The sequence below is a fragment of the Geotrypetes seraphini genome, chromosome 11 (genome assembly GCF_902459505.1).
Source record: "Geotrypetes seraphini chromosome 11, aGeoSer1.1, whole genome shotgun sequence".
Lineage (NCBI taxonomy): Eukaryota > Metazoa > Chordata > Amphibia > Gymnophiona > Dermophiidae > Geotrypetes > Geotrypetes seraphini.
This window is the reverse complement of record NC_047094.1, coordinates 119,021,606-119,044,598: the sequence shown is the minus strand read 5'-3', so window position 1 is coordinate 119,044,598 and position 22,993 is coordinate 119,021,606. Positions and strand designations below refer to the sequence as shown.

The 22,993-nt window shown below is 41.9% G+C and overlaps 1 protein-coding gene across 6 annotated transcripts in view; it reads left to right on the top strand.

Moving 5' to 3' along the window:
• The first annotated feature begins 11,992 nt into the window (after positions 1–11,992).
• The window catches only part of ZNF335 (zinc finger protein 335), a 58,243-nt gene continuing 47,242 nt past the window's right edge, over positions 11,993–22,993 (top strand). For 4 of the 6 annotated variants that reach the window (XM_033963452.1, XM_033963453.1, XM_033963448.1 and 1 more), the window contains exon 1: positions 12,004–12,122. The gene's annotated coding sequence lies outside the window, so the exon portion shown is untranslated. Of the gene's footprint in view, positions 12,123–12,301; positions 12,415–22,993 lie in introns of those variants that run through there. The other 2 variants (XM_033963449.1, XM_033963451.1) reach the window with 2 other exon arrangements.

Here is a 22,993-nt window from a genome sequence, read left to right as displayed (position 1 = left end):
CTAGGAGTAAATTTGATGCCAGATTTTGAACAAGGCTAAACATCCTTTAAATTTCTGTCAAAACCATTGTCCAAATGCCAAGCAAATGTACAGTCAAATACACATTCTGTGGAATACATTTTTTAAACCTCCAGTCACCTTTATTACTAGTAAGAGGAAGCTTTTAGTGTAGATCTTGTATAATATTGATGTCCATTGTAAATCTAAAAGCTCCTGAACAAGGTGCTTGTCTGCTACTTTTAGGGCTCCTTTTACGATGGTGCACTAGGGTTTTTAATTGCACTCACAAAATTACCGTGCACAATAGTGTGCGGTAGCCGAAAATCTATCGCCTCCTAAAAAGGAGGCAGTAGTGGCTAGCGCGCTTGGGAATTTAAGGCCCTAGCACACCTTTGTAAAAGGAGCCTGTTATGCCTAGGACCAGGGGGTAATTGAAACTACGTAATATGTCTCCTCAAGTCTGCTTATCTGACATTCTGACCTCCTTGACCTAAGTGTTGACAAAACAACATCAAAGGGAGAGTGAAACCAGATGGAAAGCCGGTTTTCTGCAACACCTCCTTCTGACATCCTGACCTGGGTGTTGTCAAAACACAGAACAAAAGAGCAGGACTAATCGTAATAGCAGGACCAGCTGTTTATGCTTTTACTATGAACTCCGCAGTTTGCATCCTATATAAGACCGGAATTCTGACCCTGACATCAGAATCCAAGACGTCTCCAGGGATACAGAATCCAAGACGTCTAAAAGGGACAGTCTCCCGTCTTTCTTCCCACCTATCAATTGCTGCAGGGGTTCCCAATTGTGAAGGAGGTCGATGCCTGGAATTACGGTGAAGTTATTTAATTCTTATATATATATAATAAAGTGTTATTGTTTATGCTTTATATTGTATGTGTGCTTTTCTGAGTGTTACTGATCATCCCATTTGACAGAAATAAGTGGCAGAACAAATTGGTACCAGAAGTGGGGTTGATCAATGTGGTCAAAAAAGCACCAGATGAAACAAGGGGTTGAGGAGCAGGCACCCAATCCCTCCATTCCGAATGGGAATGACAGTATAGGTAAATTAATGGCCACTGAGTGGTCTGTAGAAGCAGGATTATGTGAATCCTGTACTTTTGGAAGTGGGGATCCACATGAATTATGTGCCTCCTTACAAAAGGTGAAAATCTCAAAAGGAGAAGAGCAAGAAGGAATTTCTAGACAAGGAAGGATGATTTTGTCAGACTGGAGGAATTTGCATGAAGCTAAACATGAATTACAATTGAAATCAGGAGAGCTGGAAAAGAAAAGGTGTAATCAACAGCATGCCATTAGAATGCTACAATGTCAGAATAAGTTGTTAATGGATAAGGCTGTGCGATGTGCACGAGATAAATACAAAAAACGGAGGCGGAAAGTGAGTTACAGAAAAGTTAAAATCTTAATTTATCATCTGCCGGATGATTGGAATCCAAACAAACGGGATGGGGATATTTGGGATTCAAATTATAACAACAGTGAGGAGGATATATGTGTTGAAGGAGAACAGGCGGAAAGTTTAGAAGCAGAGCCTGTGAGGAGACAAAGATTACAGGGAAGTCAGCAAACAGGAGAAAATCCAACTAGAAATAATGTTATGGAGGATGTTACTCCACATGAAATCATGGATACGATGGCACGCTTTACATAGCAGCCTGGGGAACCACTAATACAATGGGTAATTTGGGTGCAGGAGCTGGCCGCAGCAGGGATTATGTTGGATGCCACAGATGCCCCTAAATTTGTTCAAATTTGTCAAGAAGTAGCAGTACAAAATGCGTTACGGGAGGATCCTTATCCTGCAAAAAATGCCCAATGGTCTTTATTAGAGATAATTAGTAGGGGTGTCACGAAGCAATATCCACTTGAATCTGATTGGCCCTCAAATGATAAAATTTGGTATACATTAAAAGATGCTCAAATGAAAATTAAGGAGGAGACTATGAAGGTAGCCTTAGTAATAGGTCACACTGACATATATATGTCATTACCTTTTACTGTGTCCATGAGAAATAAAATTATTAAGTATGCTACACCGGCATACAAACAGGTAATGATAACTTTGTTGATCAATCAAATAGACAGGACTATTTTGGAAGCCTTAGAAGCGGTCCGACAGTTAGGAGATCGGGGGGACTGGGGACCTCAAAATACTTTTGATAAAAAGAGAAAAGGACAATCCAATTCAAACAGGGCTAATCGGGTGTCTCGGAGGAATATGTTTTTGAAATTAATAAAAGATGGTGTAAAGGGGGAAGAAATAGATGGGAAGAATACAAGGACATTAGGGGAAATGTACAAAAATAGAGGACTGGGAAAGAAATCTATGTCTCAAGCACAAATGAACAAAGGAGAGAGGGAGGATATTTTGGTGCCAACAGCTCCCCCTGAGGAAACTGCTTCCATTCTTTATCCTGATTTAAAAGGGTGGAAGTGTTGGGAGGATCAATAATATGAATGCCGAGCCTCAGTGTGTGCCTGGACCAAATTAGAACAGCGTCCGCAGGTAGAGATAAATATTTAGTAGAAATCTGGGGAGCAAAAAGTACAAGCTGTAGTGGACACTGGGGTGGAGGAATATAAATATCAGGATTGGGGGGAAAATTATACAAGCAGGAAGGAAAAAAAAATAAAATTTTTACAAATTTTAAAATTGGACAATTACCAATTTGGGAATATACTGTATTAATCTATGGGATTCCTTAAAATATAATAGGGCTAGATATCCTAAAAGGGTTAACATTACAGCTTTCCGATGGAATCTATAGTTTTGGTAAATTGCCAGACATTCCTATGAGATCAGTAGTGGTGGGGAAACCAATAGTAGTACCGATCTCCACAAAAATTGTAAACATGAACCAATGCATTTTTACTATTCCTATAGTGGAGCAATGTCCAGAACAATTTGCATTCACTTGGCAAGGGATGCAATATACATCTACCAGACTACCACAAAAATACTTACATAGTCCCACTTTCTATCACAAAATTATAGCAGAAAGTGGGCAAAAGGATGCCGAGAGGTGATAGAGAAAGTTAAACAGAAAATTGTAAACTTCCCTTCTCCCCAAAGTAAAAAAACAGACTTGGGCCTTTTTTGATTCTGGAGGCAACATATTTCACATCTGGGGTAACATATGGGGTAGGTTGGACAATAAAAAAGTAGAAATATTGCTAAGTGACCTTTATAAAGTATAAAGTTTTGTTAGATAGTATAAGGAAGTTGCACTCCAAGTGATTTTGCAAATGTGTCTTTTACCTCAAACACTAACATTGTGAACCACTGTACCTGCACGTAAACTTCTCTTGTATGTTTTATAGATGAAAAAGTCCCTGCTTGCATTCTCTTATGATTGTGTGACAGAGCTTTGAAATGGAAGAAGAAAGAAAGGAGACCAGCAAGAACTTAAGTTTCTATCTCTCTTTCTTTTAGAAGCTTAGTATCCAGACATGGTCAGGAGAACCAATTTCACTGTGCTATATTTAAAATACTTCCAGCACTGTGACCTGATAGTGGGAATCCAATGGATACCAAATTTGTTTATGACTCTTGATTAATAGTGTGCTTATTTACAGATTAAATTCAACCCTGAATCATTACCGATGGAAGAAAGCATGCCGGAGCTCTGTGTTTGTCTGTTTCTGTTATGTGTTGTCTGTTTTAGCTTAAGGGGTACCCCAATAAATATCGCACATTGGCCATTTCCAGAGTTTATTCCACCCCTTCTATTAGTCCAAATGGTACCATATCCCTTTCCAAAAAAGATTCCCCCACTTACAAGAAAGTATCTTATGAAAACCATGCTCACAATGATTTTATGCTATGGCTCATACAGCCCAATTATATTTTAGTTAGGGGTTATATTATAAGAGGATATCTGAAGAGAAAAAATTAGAAAGCTTTATACCTGGTAAAATGGTGCTCATTGGTATTTGATATTTGCTAAATAAAATAAAAAATGGTCTCTCTTTATTTAACTTACCAGGTATAAACAGTGCAGTGCACATCTCTGACATAAGTTATTTTGGTATTACCATCAGTACATGTTTATGGTCTCTTTTAAGTGACATAATAATTATGTCCAGAACATAAAAAGGTGTATTTTCTGAATGTCCTACAGAATACCTTTAAGTGCATTAGTGTTGTTTCTTTTATCTCAAACAAATACTACCTTACACACCAGTATTGTGTCACATGTTATCACATTCTGTACATAAAGTGGTTTTTCTTCTTTTTCTTTTTTATCTTCTCTTTTACCACTAGGGGTGTTTATTGTAACTAAAGCATTGAAGCTAAACAGTCATGATGAAATATTTTCCTTGGAAAATCACGTACTGGGAAATGTTATTCCATATAGTTTCATCCTTTTGTGATAAAATTGGTTAGCTCTGCTCTCTTATTCTGATGATTTGGCTAACGTGCTGGGTTAAGAGAAAATTTCACCAGATCGAGAAGATGATGACACGCAACCAGACATACAGTGCCGTGCCATGACGCTATTATGTGGCACCGACTTGGGAATAGAAGTGAGCCTATATCCTGCCAATTCACATTAGGGCTGGTCTCTGGGGGTGGTGCACTTGACTCTTACGTGAGTGAAGGCATGTGAGTGGCATAGCAAGCCTATTGAAACTGGAGCATAGCCAGACCCTAACCAAAGCTGCTAAGAAAAATAGGATACCAGATAACTGCAGTGATCAATGGTGAATATGAAGCTACCCTAAATGTATGTAAGCCATGAGTAAGAGCCCAAATATAATATTAATAAGATTATTAATTTCCATGATTCCCTATATGTGATACTTTCAAGTAAAATGCCTAATTAGCAAGAAATATTAGGGAATGCAAGAATACCAGGTTTAGAATATAAGGAAATAATTTATGAATGGAAAATTAATTTTTTCATTTTACCTAAATGTAGAATCTGAGGTATAGTAAATACTATTGTTTCTGAAATACTGGCTGGCAAACAAGCATATTTTGGCTCCAGAGTAGCAGATGTATTTAGATGGGAAGATGAATGGGTGCCAAATGCTGTATCTCATCGATTTAAAACCACATCACATTCTGTACCCTTAGATAGAAAATGGTGTACTTTTGAAATGAAACAATGTGTCCTTTTACGGTGATGCCTTTAACATTGGGACCCCAATTAGGGTTTCCCCTTTATCATGGGCAACAAATAGATGAACAAAATAAAACAAACGTGTCATTCTATGAACTATGTTCTTTACAATTTTTGCCAATGAACCATTCCACCGCAAGGTTATACATTTATACAAGAAATATCACATAAAAATGTCTTTGTTGCTAGCAGTACTGTTAAACTTGTGATTCATGCTATTCAAGCTTCCTTTTCAGTATGTGTATATCAAATGTAAATATTAATTTTTCTTTTGCCGATGTATTTTATTGCCATCTATAAAGAAAGCCATGCAAAATATAGCAATCCTAAATAAAGCAAATCAGCAATGTACTTGCATTCTGTGACAGATCACATTGAAGCTACCACTGCACACCCTTGGTGGAATGCTTTTACTAGAGGGAGGGCTACGGCACAAAAGGTGTTTCTTCATTCCTTAATCTATATTTGTTTAGTTATTCTTATGTTAACATTTCTAAATTGTGGGTTTACCTATTGTGTATACAAACGGAGACTCTCTCCCTTTATGCGGATGATTTCTTATTGGGAGGTGCAGACTTTAGGATCCAGGGGTGGACTGTTATGCCTAGGACCAGGGGGTAATTGAAACTACGTAATATGTCTCCTCAAGTCTGCTTATCTGACATTCTGACCTCCTTGACCTAAGTGTTGACAAAACAACATCAAAGGGAGAGTGAAACCAGATGGAAAGCCGGTTTTCTGCAACACCACCTTCTGACATCCTGACCTGGGTGTTGTCAAAACACAGAACAAAAGAGCAGGACTAATCGTAATAGCAGGACCAGCTGTTTATGCTTTTACTATGAACTCCGCAGTTTGCATCCTATATAAGACCGGAATTCTGACCCTGACATCAGAATCCAAGACGTCTAAAAGGGACAGTCTCCCGTCTTTCTTCCCACCTATCAATTGCTGCAGGGGTTCCCAATTGTGAAGGAGGTCGATGCCTGGAATTACGGTGAAGTTATTTAATTCTTATATATATATAATAAAGTGTTATTGTTTATGCTTTATATTGTATGTGTGCTTTTCTGAGTGTTACTGATCATCCCATTTGACAGAAATAAGTGGCAGAACAGAGCCCTTAGTGAATCATTGACTTATTTCTTAAATTTTCTGTCCCTATCTTCCTCCTATTTTGGCCTTGAAACATGCTACTGTGGTACTTTTTCTTTATTATGTGTATTTTCATTTATGATAGTTTGTGTCTTTAGCATTTTTCTGTACAAGTTTATACTGTAATGCTTGTAAATAAATATAAAAGTTTTTTAAAAATCCATTGTACAACTCTCATTGCATTGGTATCTGTTATAGGTTTTCATGCCTGTTCAACATTTGTGAGTTCCCCGGTATAGAAAACTGAAAAAATAATGTTAATCTTGTCACCAAGTTTCTCCTCCACCTTTTCCTGGCCTACTTGCTGCTCTCACTCATCAGCCAAGTTCACCATATTGACCTTGAAGGTCCACAACATCCAAGGGATGCACTTATTGGAGAAAAGCCAACACAATTATTTTTATGTAAAATTCCAGGGATATATTTCCTAGTTTATTACTTCCAACATTCCACAGGGCATCCTAGAAAAGAAAATGAATATGAGATAGCAAAAATAGAAATATGATCCAGTATAAACATTGCTAAATTAAAATGACTAGTACCTGGAAGACCAAGCTATGCTCAGGAAAATGGGATTGAGTGATTATGATAAGAGTTGTTCAGATTGTCTTGTGTAGCTATTCGACTGCAGTGTTGTAGTTTTCAATGTTGTTGGGGTAACTGGCGGTGGTTTGTTTATAGTTGACTAATGGCCTGCAGGGGGAGGCGCGAGCAGTGCTACAGACACACTGGGCTCCTTTTACAAAGGTGCGCTAGCGTTTTTAATGCACGCACTGGATTAGCACGTGCTAGCTGAAAATTTACTGCCTGCTCAAAAGGAGGTGGTAGCGGCTAGCGCATACAGCAATTTAGCGTGCACTATTCCGTGCGTTAAGGCCCTAGCACACTTTTGTAAAAGGAGCCCAGTCTTGCTTTTACTTCAGCTCTGTTCTCCCTTTCAGATTCAAGTTTTATTTTAATTTGATGAATCGCTTGACTTAATTTTTACTAAGCGAGTTACAGCATAAAAAGATAACATTTATTTAAACAATGTTTTTTAAAAAATAAAAAAATTATTTTTAAAACAATAGTTAGAACCGACAGACATACAGACCAACTGAAACACTAGGCAAAAAAGGGCAAAACTACAATTCAGTAATTTCTAGGGTATAGAAAAGAATCATAAACGAGGAAAAAAACATTAGGAGGGGGAAGGTAAAGATGTAAAGGGTGAAATAAAATCTTTTAAATATAATTTATAAATTAAAAGTATCTTTAAAAAGAAAGCTTTTTAAATTACTTTTAAAATGACTCAGGTTGTTTTCCTCTCTCAATTGCAGAGGTAAAGTGTTCCAAAGTTGTGGTGCTATTACCGAAAACACATCTTGTCGACGAGTTCCAATAATTTTCAGGGAAGGAACCACTAAGAGTTTTAGGTTGGTGGACCGAAGGGAACGCGACGTACTATACGGAATAAGTGCATTATTGATAAATTGGGGTTCATTAGTATCAAGGGTTTTGAATACTAATAATAGAATTTTGAAAGTAATGCAGTGGTTAATGGGAAGCCAGTGAGATTTGTTCAGAAATTTCAAAATTCAAATTTATTAGGATTTTATATACCGCCTATCAAGGTTATCTAAGCGGTTTTTACAATCAGGTACTCAAGGAGTAACGTGATCATATTTTTTACCATTATGAATAAGCTTAACGGCAGTGTTTTGGATGATTTGTAATCGTTTCTTTTCCTTTTGTGTAATATTAATAATAAGTTACAATAAACAAGTTTGGCAATCATCAAAGAGTGAATTAGAATGTTTTCCCTTCCCCTCTCAACCCCTTACTTATACTGCAGCTCTTCTGTGTTGTCTGCTGTTAGTCCTGCTTTTCCCTGTAGCCTATTGACTGGTATGCTTTTTTATGAATATCTGACCAATGGGCTGCATATGGAGGTGGGAAAAGTAGCCACAGAGACACTGCTTTAAAGCTAAATAGCAATCTTCAGTCCTGCTTTTCCCTTCAGCCTATTATCTGGTTAAACCTCCTTAGGAATGTGTGACCAATAGGCTTCAGAGGAAGGATGAAGTAGTAGCTACAGAGAGACTGCCATTCTGCTTTCCCAGTAGCAGTACATCATGAAAATCCTTCATTTGACCCCACCCAACTGAGTTTTGACAAATTCCAAAACTAGCTAAATTGCTTTCTCACATCTGAAAACTGTTGATTCACCCCATTTCATCTGCCCCATTTCAACATCTAATTCAGAGATATACATACAAAATATATAATTATTGCTCCATTTACAGTACAACCTCAGTTAACCGCCACTTTCACCCAACCGGTAAAAACAATCCCAGGAAAAAAAAGAGTCCTGCTGAAGCACAAGCAGCAGCACTCCTGGGTCACAAACCCCCTCCCTCCCTCAAGCCCCGAAGCAATAGAAGCAGCAGCAGTCATGAGCTGTGAATTGAACCCCCACCTTCCTCCCAACCCAAAGCACCAGCAGGCACTAGTCCTTATACTGATGTTAGCACTGAAAAAGTTCAGAATCTCTACTTTTATCTGCTAGTTAAGAAAGGGACACAACCCACTGTGGTGGACCCTGGACAGGTCTAGTAAGACAATATGGAATACTCTTTTATACAACAAAAATCTCAAGTTTCTTTAAAATACATCTTTGTGTTCAGTTATTTAAAACTCAGAAATACTTTGCCTAGTGAAGGAATATCCTTTATATATTCAGATAACTTGTTACCAAAGCAATACATATGGAAAGTAAATTTTATAACAGGGTGCTAATTAAAAAAAAAAACCCAAACCCACTACAAACCCCACTTCTATTTATAAATACAAGCTTTGTGTTCAGCTGTTTTTATACAAGGGGCTCCTACAATAACATCCAACAGTGCACAAATTCTGTCACACAATGTTGCACAGAGACCTAGTTAAATGAAAGTGGAACTAACCACTCTAATGCAGGTGCATACCTATTTTATAAACTAAAATGCATAGGTATACAACAGCTGCACCCCGCCTCTGCATCCTACCTTCAAACTTGCCTTGGAAGTAGAGAATGACACAGACAAATGTTTTCCCCATCCCCGCGGGGACTCATTTTCCCATCCCGTCCCCACAAGTTCTTTTCTTTTTCCTGCCCCATTCCTGAAAGCTCCATCCTCATTTGCACAAGCCTCAAACACTTTAATATCATAAGTGCTTGAGGTTTGTGCAGTTAAGGCAGAGCTTATAGGAATGGGGCAGGGACAAGATCGGCAACAAAAGTTGCAGGGATGGGACAGGAAATTTGAATTCCTGTGGGGACAGGGACAAATTTGTCCCCACGTCATTCTCTACTTGGAAGTACACTTCTCCCTCCCTATTCACGGTTTCAGCTATCGCAGTTTCAACTACAGTGGTACCTCGGTTTATGAGTGCACCGGTTTGCGAGTGCTTTGCAAGACGAGCAAAACATTCGCAAAATCGGCGCCTCGGAAACCAAGCATGGCTCGATTTACGAGCGCCCCCCCCGCGATCCGGCACCCTCCCCCCAGCAATCCGGCACCCTCCTCCCCCCCGCCGCGATTGGGCACCACTCCCCCACCCCCCGCTGCTTACTGTCATCTGGGCACTGGCGGCATGTCCTGTGCGTTGGTGCCGGTGCCCGAAGATCGGACTCCTCTTCTTGCCGGGCCTTGAACTCGCAGGCCTTGAGCATGCACAGATACTCAAGGCCCAGAAAGGAGGCCGATCTTCGGGCACCGGCACCAACGCACAGGACATGCCGGTGCCCAGATGACAGTAAGCAGCGGCGGGGGGTGCCCAACCGCGGCGAGGGGGTGCTGGATCGCGGGGGGGGGGAGGGTGCCAGATCGCGGAGGGGGGCCTTCGGGGGGAGCAATGCTGGTTCTCGTGGGGGTGGGATACAGCAGCGCCGCTGGCCTCGGGGGGTGGGAACGTATCAAAGCGAGTTTCCATTATTTCCTATGGGGAAACTCGCTTTGATAAACGAGCATTTTGGATTACGAGCATGCTCCTGGAACGGATTATGCTCGTTATCCAAGGTACCACTGTATTTGCAATTTTTTTACCTGGCCCCCCCACCTAGAGAATTACTCAGAGGCAGCCCGCATCGACCAGAACCGGCCCCGGAACATGGATCGGGGAGGAGGAGATGATCGGAGGTGAGCAGCCACCCGAGGAAAACAGCCCTCAATCATGGATGCAGCTTCGGTGGCAACTTCATGCACAGACCTTACCTGGTGGTGATGTGGGGCAGGAGCGATCTTCCTACGCTCCTGCCTTGTGCAGAGCCGTGCCCGTGCTGCGAGTCCTTATTTGTGGGCCGGCTCTGCCCCTAACCCTTGTGAATACAGAGTAGAGGTCTGCACAGGAACGGGGATCACAGGAATCCCGCGGGGTTCCCCCCTAACTCACGGGACTCCCCTCTTGCTCACAGGATTCCCACGTGGATGGAAGGCTTTGGAAGCAGGGTTCGTCCATATAATCTAATGGACACGTCAGCCTTAGTAAAAGAGGGGGTTTATAAGTTAATTACCTGAACAGAAAACAAAAAAAGGGTTCCACCAAAGAGATTCCACAAGGAAAACAGCAGCACAAACACAAAAGAAACTGTGAAATTGATGATCCTGTCAGAAGTAATTGCTGCTTTTTATGGGGACGGGCGGGGATGGAGGCAATTCCTTGCGGGGATGGGTGGGGACGGAGAGGATCCTGTCAGGGACAGGCGGGGATGGGTGGGATTTCTGTCCCCATGCAACTCTCTAATACAGAGGGAGGAGTGTAACATGCTTACTCCATTGTTTATTCCTAGAATAAGCAGCATAAAATCAGTTTTACTAATTGGGATCTAGCTAGGTACTTGGGACCTGGGTTGGCCAATGTTGGAATCAGGATGCTGGACTTGATGGACCTTCAGTCCCTCACAGTAGGCCAATTCTTATGTTCACATATACTATAGTTACACATACAAATACACAAACCTGACACACATACTTTATGAAGTTAAGATTCAAAAGTGCTTAAAAGGGAAACTATTTTTTCCCCAAATCGACCAAATAAAACCAGGAGGAAGCTTGCGTTTACAGCTCCAGAGGCGGCCAAGTGTGCAAACACACAGAACGCATGTGCGGGCCCGTGCTTGCGCGCGCAAACACAGGAGTCGCTTTGTGGGCTCGCGATGCGCGCGCAATGCCTCCTTAGGGGGGGGGTTCCAAGCGGAGGAGTGGCCTAGCGAGCAGAGCAGCTGCAAAAGCGCCATATCCAAGTGCCCCTCCCATTTCCTGCACCTTTTCTCCAAGCAGCTCCCGTCCCCACACGACCCCGGCATAGTGAAACTCGACTAGCCCAAGAACAGCGAGAGACAAAAGGGAAAAAGCAAACCCTCAACGTCTCTCCTACCTTCAAACTCGCCTCGGGACTTAAGTTCCACGCTACCTCTTGGCCGTGGAAAGGTGTCTTTCCCCCTCCGTCCCGCCCTCCCTTGACCTCACGCTGACGGGCCTCCGCGCCCTACCTTTAAACGTTCCTTTCCTATCGTCCCGCCCTCCCTTGACGTCACGCCATTCCTTCGGCCGCGCCTCGCGCTGACGGGCCTCCGCGTCCTACCTTCAAACGTTCCTTTCCCATCGTCCCGCCCTCCCCCGACGTCACGCCTCGCGCTGACGGAAACAGGAAGTCGCGTCAGAGAGGAGGTTGTGGGGGGGGGGGGTTGGGGCTGGGAGGCGGCCGAGGGAAAGAAGTTGCGTCAGAGGAGGCGGGCCGCAAGAGAAGGAAAGTTCCGGGGCCGGTCGCAGGCGACCTCAAAGGCAAGTTGGAAGGTAGGGAGCGGGGAGTTTGAGCCTGAGGGAAGAGCCGCCGGGCTGTGGGCGGGCTAGGGGAGCGGAGGGAGGGACGCCGAGCCGCGGACCGGGAGGGGGGAGGGGAGGGAGACACGCTGGACCGGATAGGGCGGAAGCGGTGCCGTACCGCGCGGGGGAGGGGAGGTGTCTTGGCTCCCCGGTCGCGTGCGAGGCGCGGTGGTCAGCCGGTCAAACTCTGTCTGTCCCGAACACGCGCTTGCAAGGAGCCAGATAGACGTCTATGTAGACTGAGGCAGACTTCGACACACAGGTCATATGCCAATGGACACGCATGTAAAATGAAAAAAATAGAGGATAGAGACCTGCAATCATTCAAGATAAATATACAATTAAAAGCGAACTGCTGTATACTCAGAAGTAAACAGACAGGGTATATATATATATATACATGTATGTGTGTGTGTGTATATGTATATTATATACATAGTTACCATATGGCTCCAGAAAAAGAAGGACAGATTAAGACATCTGAATTGTACTTGCATTGAAAGCAATGGAAGTAAAACCCAGATGCCTCAATCTAACATAGTAGATGATGGCAGATAAATACCCGAATGGTCCATCCAGTCTGCCCAACCTGATTCAATCAAAAAAAAAATATTATTATTTTTTTCTTCTTAGCTATTTCTGGGCAAGAATCCAAAGCTCTGGCTGGTATTGTGCTTAGGTTCCAACTACAAAAGTCTCAGTCAAAGCTCACTCTGGCCCATCTACACCGTCCCAGCCATTGAAGCCCTCCCCAGCCCATCCTCAACCAAACGGCCATATACAGACACAGACTGTGCAAGTCTGCCCAGTACTGGCCTTAGTCTTCAATGTTTACTATTATTTTCTGATTCTAGATCCTCTGTGTTCATCCCATGCTTTTTGAACTCTGTCACTGTTTTCCTCTCCACCACCTCTCTCGGGAGTACATTCCAGGCATCCTCCACCCTCTCCAGAAATAAGAATTTCCTTACATTGCTCTTGAGTCTACCACCCCTCAACCTCAAATTATGTCCTCCTTACTTCCATTGCTTTCAGTGGAACTACAATTCAGATGTCTTAATCCATCCTCCTTTTATTGCAGCCATATGGTAACCGTATATATATATATATTTCCAAGATGTGCCTTTAGCCAGGAGACTTCAGCTTTTTACTATACATACTCGAAAATGGACCTTTTCTGTGTCTCTCCCTCCCCCCCGGCATACCTTTTCAGTTATCCCTTGGCACGCAGGAGCCATCTTCTCGTGCTCCCTTGCAGCCCTGCACGGGAGCTCGAGAGGATTGCTCTTGCGTTCCTGTGCACCACAAGCCCTGAGTCCGGAAGGAGGAGTGCAGGGCAGGAGCGTGGACCACGTTCCTATCCATATACTGCTGGAGCACCAGGGATAACTGAAAAGGTACGCGGGGGGAAGGGGGGTAACAGAAAAGGGGGAAGGGGGTAAAAAAATTATGAGTATGGAACGGGAGGGATCCCTCCTGTCCCGGCCTATCTGAGGCCTGCATCAAGTCGGGGAGAGGGTCGGGTGATGACCTGAATATAGGACGAGACACCCATTTTTGGCCCAAAAATCTCATCCTATATTCAAGTATATACGGTACATATTTCCAATATATGTTTCATTTTATTGATTTTGACTTAACCTCATTTGTTGTATGTATGTTTATATTTGGTCTTTTTATTACTGTTATGCTGTTAACAAAATTGTAATTTTTGTGTTGAATTATACCTGCTGTACACTGTCTTGGGTGAATCTCTTCATAAAGGTGGTTAATCGCAATAAATAAATAAATATATACATACACTGTCAGAATCAGATATTGGTGCACATCCAGATATGTGTTCACACATGACCATATAGACAAGCACACACAGCCACAAGCATTCTTGACGTAGTCTACGCAAATCAGTGTAATGCCAAGACTGTACATTCCTAGACCTAAGAGAAGAATGGGCCTCGCTAGAACTAGGTTATACATCTTAGTCTTCAGGGCTTATTCAACAGCATTAACAGATCCAAATGTGCAAAAAGTGCTGAAATATGAGAGCAAGAGTCCAGAATCTACTTTTGTCATTAAACAAGAAATGAGCGATAATCCATCTTTGAGGAAGAACAAGTGGCAAATGCACATTTACATGTTATTCCAGAAACTGTATATGGATCAGTACCAGATTTGTGACTGGTTAAGGAAAGAACTAAAACCCAAGGATAAAAGATTGATAGTTGCAACCCAGGATAGGGGATTAAGAATGAGCTGGTTTACAGCAAGCATAGAAAAAACTGGTCCAACAGACGTAGATTCTGTAAGGAAGGGCTGGAAATAGTTACCTATCTCATGGCTGACCGTTAAGTGCTGCTGGTGGAAAGTTTTTATACGAAAGACAGAGCAGGGTGGCACATCTCATTTGTTGGGATTGTAACCCTAAGAGAACTATGGAAAATGAAGAGGTATCACTTGGTTATCCCCATCTCGACAGATAAAAGGCTGGACTGCAAGAGAACTGTACATAATGGTAAAAGAAAGAAATCACTAGAAAGACATTAATCACCGAGGTGTTGGGCCCCAAGCAATTATTCTGTGAATCGTGTGGAAAGAGAGAAGATCCTTAAGTTTCAAAATACGTAGTCTGAGACCAAGAAAATGCAGCATAAAGACGTAGAAAAATTATCTATTATACTGATCAAAAATAATTTCCAAACACATTTGGATAGGCTTCTTTGTTAAAAGTTCTATGGCATACAGTCTCAGTCAATTTGAGAGACTGAGGTCATAATCCACATACACATAATAATAATAATAACTTTATTCTTATATCCCGCCGGTAATCTTGCGACTTCTAGGCGGTTTACAATAAACTAAACTGTAAATACAATCAAGAGAAGTTTATAATCTCACTCTTAAACCAAGGTATGGTAAAACTAACCCATTTAGAGAAATTGCCCCACATGTCCTAAAACAGCAAAGCACACAGTGGAGGTGACTGGAAAGGATCAAACTTGGTCTGATGGGCGTTTATCAATAAAGCAAATACATTGCATTTGGCATACCCTTTCCAGTCATCTCCACTGTGTGCTTTGCTGATTATATAGCAAGACAAGGAGTGGAAATGTCCTAAACAGACTGATGCACTCAAAAGTATGATGGAAATGTCCTTTAATTCATCCAACAACAACTCAATGACTTGACATTCACTTTGGCTCCAGCATTCATGTCAGACATTTTGATTATGTGACTTCATTTATTTAGCCATCTATGATTCTGCAATCATGATTTGAGTGTATGTTCCTTTGTGGACCAATTGACTCATATTAACTACGATACTTTTAAGACTCCTGAGGCAGGCCATTCTGGCCGAAACATGTACATGTCGAGTCATTGAGTTGTTGTTGGATGAATTAAAGGACATTTCCATCATACATTTGAGTCCACCAGTCTGTTTAGGACATTACCAATCCTTGTCTTGCTATCTTGAGTTTGTGGATTAGACTCTCATGTTTTATACTGTACTTGCTGATTATATATACATAAATACACTGTGCTGCTGACTTGGTAGCTTGCTTAAGGAAGGAGGTTTAGCTCCAGAAAACTAATCAACATATGTTTTTGTAAATAACTTTATAGTTTATGAACAATTGAATAGCCCAAACTTGGTAGTTTCCATGGGGAAGTGACAATTTTGCCGCTTCCATGTGTAGCTGTCCCACTTTACAAATATAGATATGTAAGTGTAATCAATTAAGTAATGAACCTGCAAAATGTTCCCCCCCTTTCATTTTGGAGGTGCAAATAAACAACGGACAATGAAGGAGAATTACTCCTTGAGTACTTTAAAAAAAATTAAAAAAAATCTGTGTTTACCTTTGAGCAGTTGTAAAATCTAATGGGGTAATTTTTTCCCCGTACATGTGTATTTCTTTTGCAAAATGGGGAATATGCTTGTATACTTGTGTCCCAGACAAGCGATACCCAAATGAACACCCACCATGGCTCTTGAAATCTCTGTGTGGTCTAAATCTCCATGTGTGAATAGTCTACTCATTTATGTACATGTGGAGAAACTTCTCAAAAGATGGGTCATAGTATGTATTTAGATTTTTGGTAGGAGTCATTTGATAAAGACCTTCATGGGAGACACCTCAGAAAATTACAAATTCATGAGATGGGAAGCAGTGTGTTATGGAATGATATCTGGTTAAAAGACAAACAAGAAGTATGACCAAATGATAAACTTTCCCAATGAAAATCTGTCACTAAGGGTCATGGATCCAGGTATTTTCTTTGTCCCTAGTAGGCTTACAACTAGAGAATGACACGGTGACGGTTTACCCGCGGCCACCGCATTTAAGCCGCGGGTCACCGCCGAAAACGGGGAAGAAAACTAGCAGTTGCTGCGGTGACGGGGACAAGGCCATTCACCGACTGCGGAAACGGTGAACAGGTTTGTCCCCGCGGGCCAATGTACCCCCTTCTAGGAACCGCTATTTACCTGTGTTTCACCGTGCTCCTCATTTGTCAGATCAACCCTTCCTGCCAATCGCAGCAGAAGGGTACCCAACCCCTCCTGCCGGTCCTCCCAATGGCCTCCCCTAAGATCGCCGGCAGGAGGGTACCCAACCCCTCCTGCTGGACCCCCCCCCCAACGAACCCTCCCACCCCGGAACCCCCTTAGTCTTACTTTCCAAGTTGGACCGGACAGCTCCTCGCTCGTCTGGCCAGCAGGCCTGCCTCCGTCCAAATGAGGCGGGCCCGCCCCTCCCCTCCCCTGCCTAACCCACAGGATCCTAGGGCCTGATTGGCCCAAGCACCTAAGGCCCCTCCTATAGCGGGAGTGGCTTTAGGTGCCTAGACCAATCAGGCCCTAGGATCCTGTGGGTTGGGCAGGGTAGGGGCGGGCCCGCCTCATTTGGACGGAGGCAAGCCTGCTGGCCATACGTGTGAGGAGCCGTCCGGTCCAACTTGGAAAGTAAGACTAAGGGGGTTCCGGGGTGGGAGGGTTCGTTGGGGGGGGGGTCCAGCAGGAGGGGTTGGGTACCCTCCTGCCGGCGATCTTAGGGGAGGCCATTGGGAGGACCGGCAGGAGGGGTTGGGTACCCTTCTGCTGCGATTGTCGGGAGGGCCGTTGGGGGGGTCTACAGGAGGGGTTGGGTGCCCTCCTGCCGTGATCGCTGGGGGGAGGGGAGACTTGCAGCCGTAGCCGCGGTCACTATGCTAATCACGGCAGCATTTAAAGTACATGTCGTGTTTGTTTTTGCATTGCTAGCCCCAGGGGTGGTGGAAGATTAGTGATTGAAAAACTGTATGAAAAATAACTATTTTAAATTTAGTGATCAAAATGTGTCAGTTTTGAGAATTTTTATTAATTAATTTTTTCTCTGCGTGTTTTGTTTTTGTATAGTTATTAACTAATATTTAACTAAGTTTTAAAGTTTTAAAGAATGTTTCCTTTATACGTAAATAAAGAAAAGTGAATGGGATTGCAGTGGCGGTGACGGGGCGGTGAATGGGGTGGCAGTGGCGGTGACGGGGCGGTGAAGAGGATGGTGAGACGGGGACGGGGCGGTGACGGGGATGGTGAGACGGGGACGGGGCGGTGACGGGGATGGTGAGACGGGGACGGGGCGGTGACGGGGACCAATTTTTTCACCGTGTCATTCTCTACTTACAACCTAAGTTTTTGAATTTTGGGCAATAGAGGGTTAAGTGATTTGCACACGGTCACAAAACGGCAGTGGAAATCAAACCAAGGTTCTTAGCCTATTGTACCAACCATTGGGCTTCACTTCTACTTACTAGTGGAGTGCTCCAAGGGGTCCTTTTTCTAAAGCTTAGCATACATGTTAATAGACATTAGCATGTGCTAAGTGTCGTCTGGCCCATAAGTATAAAATCAATTAGCTTAGCAGGGTTTAAAAAAGATTTGGGTTTCCATTTTAAGATTTCCCTGCAAGTGTGTTATAAGATATCAATTCTTAAAATATGTTTTCTTAGAACCTTCTCATTTCTCTAGTTTCAGATCTCTTAAACGCCTTGGAAGAGAAGAACTGATATAACAACAATAGAAAAAAGAATAGGTCTCCCATTCAACAGCAACCTGCAGATTTCTTAGTTATACTTATTATTCTTTTTGTTTAAGTTCACTCAGCTCTTCTTGTTCTCTTTCAGGACTTGCGATAGATTAAGAAATAATTAATTTCCTGATTTGGTTTTATTTGATTCTGATATAAAAGTTATACTGGCTTAATCGAACTTTCTGTACAAGTGTTGTATACTTGGAGATTATTTTGAAAAATCAATAAATAAAAAAAAGAGGTTTGGATAACTTCCTAAAAGAGAAGTCCATAAACTGCTATTAAGATGGATGGGGGGAAATCCACTACTTATTCCCAAGATAAGCAGCATAAAATCTGTTTTACTGTTTGGGATCTTGCCATGAACTTGTGACCTGGGTTGGCCAATGTTGGAAACTGAATACTGAGCTTGATGGACCTTTGGTCTGTCCCAATATGGCAATTCTTATGTTCTTATGCCGCATTTAGCAGTGCACTTTGAGCTTTAGTAGTTCCCCCAAGTTTATATATTGGAACTTGAGCTGTTAATAAATTATCTGGAGGAAAGAGCAACGTGTGAGCGTCTTGTGAGATTAGGAGACTGGGAATCTAAATGGCAGATAAAATTTAATGTGAACAATTGCAAAGTGATGCACATAGGGGAAAATAATCCCAGATGCAGGTTAAAATGCTGGGTTTGAATTTAGGAGTCTTCCAATAAGAAAAATATATTTCAGTCGTAGACAAATGTTGAAAATTTCAGTAGTGTGTCAAGACTACAAATAAAGTTTTAAAAAAGGGTTAGGGATTACCTGAAAAGGAATGTAGAACAAACCTAGAATATCATCATAAGAACATAAGAAGTTGCCTCCGCTGGGTCAGACCAGAGGTCCATCCCGCCCAGCGGTCCGCTCCCCCGGCGGCCCATCAGGCCTATCACCTGTGCAGTGGTCCCTGACTATTCCTATAATTTACCTCTACTCCTATCTGTACCCCTCAATTCCCTTATCTTCTAAGAACCTATCCAAACCTTCTTTGAAGCCCTGTAGCATGCTCTGGCCTATCACAGCCTCCAGAAGCGCATTCCATGTGTCCACCACCCTCTGGGTAAAAAAAGAACTTCCTAGTGTTTGTTCTAAACCTGCCCCCTTTTAATTTCTCTGAGTGCCCCCTTGTACTTGTGGTTCCCCACAGTGTGAAGAATCTGACCCTGTCTACCTTTTCTATGCCCTTCAGGATTTTGAAGGTTTCTATCATGTCTCCCCTAAGTCTCCGCTTTTCCAGGGAGAATAGCCCCAGCTTTTTCAACCTGTCAGCATATGAGAAATTTTCCATACCCTTTATCAGTTTAGTTGCTCTTCTCTGGACTCCCTCAAGTACTGCCATGTCCTTCTTGAGGTACGGCGACCAGTACTGGACACAGTATTCCAGATGTGGGTGTACCATTGCACGATACAGTGGCATGATGACTTCCTTCGTCCTGGCCGTGATACCCTTCTTAATGATACCCAACATTTTGTTTGCTTTCCTTGAGGCCGTCGCGCACTGTGCCGACGCCTTCAATGTTGTGTCTACCATCACCCCCAGGTCTCTTTCAAGGTTACTTACCCCTAGCAGTGATCCCCCCCCATTTTGTAGCTGAACATCGGGTTCTTTTTCCCTACATGCATGACCTTGCATTTCTCTATGTTAAAGCTCATTTGCCACTTTTTTGCCCACTCTTCCAGTATCGTTAGGACCCTTTGCAGGTCTTCGCAGTCTTCCGCGGTTCTAACCCTGCTGCAGAGTTTGGTATCATCCGCAAATTTTATTACCTCACATTTAGTTCGCGCCTCCAGGTCGTTAATAAATATATCTCTGAATAGATCACTCCTTGAGTATTATGTGCAATTCTGGTCTCCCCTGTTTCAAAAAAGGATATAGCAGAACTAGAAAGGGAGTGGAACACCTCCTCTCATGTTAGAGATGCTCAGCTTGGAAGAGAGAGAACCTAAAAATAGCCATATTGGGTCAGACCAATGGCCCATCTCACAGTAGTGGCCTATCCAGGTCACAAGTACCTGACAGAATCCCAAAGAGCAGTAAGATTCTATGCTACCAATCCCAGGGATAAGTAGTGGCCTTATTAATAACAGTTTATATACTTTTCCTCCAGGAATTTGTATAAACCTTTTTTAAACCTAGATACTCGCTGCTGTTACCACATCCCCTAGCTACAAATTCTAGAGCTTAACTGTTTATGGAGTGAAAAAGTATTTACTCCAATTTTTATTTTTTATATTACCAGGTGACTTCATAGTGTTCCCTAGTCTTTGTACTTTTTGAAAGAGTAAACAGTTGGTTTCCTTTTACTTGCTGTACTCCACTCAGGATTTTGTAGACTTCTGTCATATTCCCCCCTCAGCCATCTCTTCTCCAAGTTGAAGAGCCCTAACCTCTTAAACCTTTCCTTATATGGGTGGAGTTTATATTACATTAGAGATTTTTATTCTGCCATTGCCTTGCGGTTCAAGGCGGATTACAAAAGAATTACAAGAAGATATCTGATAATTTCTAGTGGAGATAAAAAGTAGATGAGGTTGTTTTGGGGACTCGGGAAGGTATTAGGAAGTGGGAAGGAGCTAGCGATATTAAGTCATTTGCAGGAATTTCTTGAAAAGTAGAGTTTCATGCCTTAATCATTTTGGTTGCCCTTTATTGAACCTTTTCTAATTTCACTATAACTTTTTTTTGATATGTGGCAACCAGAATTGCACACTATACTCAAGGTGAGGTTGCACCATGGAGCAATTATAATATTCTTTGTCTTATTTTCTGTTCTTTTCTTAATAATTCCTAACATTCTGCTTGCTTTTTGACCACTATCTCATACTGAGCAGAAGATTGCAACTGTATTGTCCACAATGTCACCTAGATTTTTTTTTTTTTTTACCCGGATGGTAACTCCTAACGTAGGACCTAACATCAAGTAGCTATAATCTGGATAATTCTTCCAATGTGTATCACTTTTGCTCTTGTCCATTGAAAATTTCATTTGCTACTGGGATGCCCAAACTTCCAATTTCTTAAGGCTCTCCTGCGATTTTTCATAGTCCGTGTGTGATTTAACAGCTCTGAATACTTTTGTATGTGCAGATTTAATCACCTTGCTCATTTTCCCATTTCCATATCATAAGTATGTAAAAAAGCACCAATTCTAGTATGGTCCCTGTGGTACTCTGCTATTTGCCTTTCTCCACTGACAAAAATGGCTTTTTAATCCTATTTTCTGTCTTTGAACCAGAACACAGCAGAACACTGCCTCCTATCCCACGGATTTTTTTTATTTTCTCAGGAATCTCAACTTTATCAAAAGTTTTCTGAAAATCTATGCACATCTTGATAAGTTGCCTACTCATGATATATCTTATGAACTCAGAAGGAAGCTCTCTGGTACCATGCAAGTGCTACAGTGAGTTTCCAGTAAATTTGAGAGCCTGAGATCATAGTCCACATAACCTAGCTTAGGACTTGCTCTCACGGTATGCACAAAACTAATCAGTTGCAGACTGCCCCAGGAAAAGAAATTATAGAAAATATTTATTATTTTTGTTTTTATGTAGCACATAAGCTATGGAATCTGTTGCTAGAAGATGACTAACCTAGTAGGATTCAAAAGAGGTTTGACTCAATTCCTGGAGGAAAAGTCCTTTTGTTTCAAATTCCTACCCTGTTATATTTACTTTATAATTGTATTTAATCCATTTTATTTTTTTCCTTGTGTTTGGTTGGTACATAGTTATGTAAATCATTGTCTTAGTAAAATGTTATTCGTTTATGTCACCCTAATTTGCAACATTTTTTGTAAATCGCATTGAAGTAAGATTTTGCGATCAAATCAAAATTTTATTAAACTTGAAACAAAAAATTGTTAGCCAGGAAGAGTTGAGAAGGCCACCACTTACTCCTTGAAATAAACTGAGAAACTGATCTACTTGGGATCTGCCAGGCACTTTGACTCAAATTGACCATCATTTGAGGAAGGATGCTATGCTTGATGGACCCTGGTTTGAATCAACATGGCTTATCTTATGTTCTGGGCATCGTTTGCCATACTTAACTTCCCTTCTCAGAGTTGCCTCTCCCCAAACTCACACAGTTTTACTCTGCCCAGGCAAAGACTGATTTATCCCATTCACTGTGTTATGACATGATAAGGTTCACAAGAATAATCTTGAGTTCTCATAACATACATAATCATAACATTCTCATTTCATTTCCTTTCCTTAAAAACTTTATCCTCTGCCACCCTACATACTAGTGTTTTCCAAATAGTGTGGTCAAGGCCAGTAAGATAACGGAGTTTTAAGGCTTTTAATGTGATTCCAGAGGACGGGTCCATTCTAGCCATACAAGGGGCCACTGAAAAGTTATCAGCCCAACCAAGAAGACAGTGATGTGGAGCCATGAAACTTACAAGTTATTCTACACTTTTCTTGGCACTTTTCATATCATGTCATTGAAATGAAGTGTCAAGAAAAGTGTGGAGTAACTTGTAAGTTTCATGGCTCCACATCATTCTCTTCTTGGTTGGACTGAGAATTTTCAGTGACCACTCGGATTGGCTGCTGTCAAGAGACAGGATGTTGAGCTTGATGTATCGTTGTTCTGATCAGCATGGCACATCTTATGTTCTCACTATTCACTAGGCTATTTTCAACCACTTCAAACTAAATCCCACCCATTAATAGTCTCTGAACTGCAGTTGTGATGTCACAGTAGAATATACTAGAACAGGAATCTACAATGCTCTGG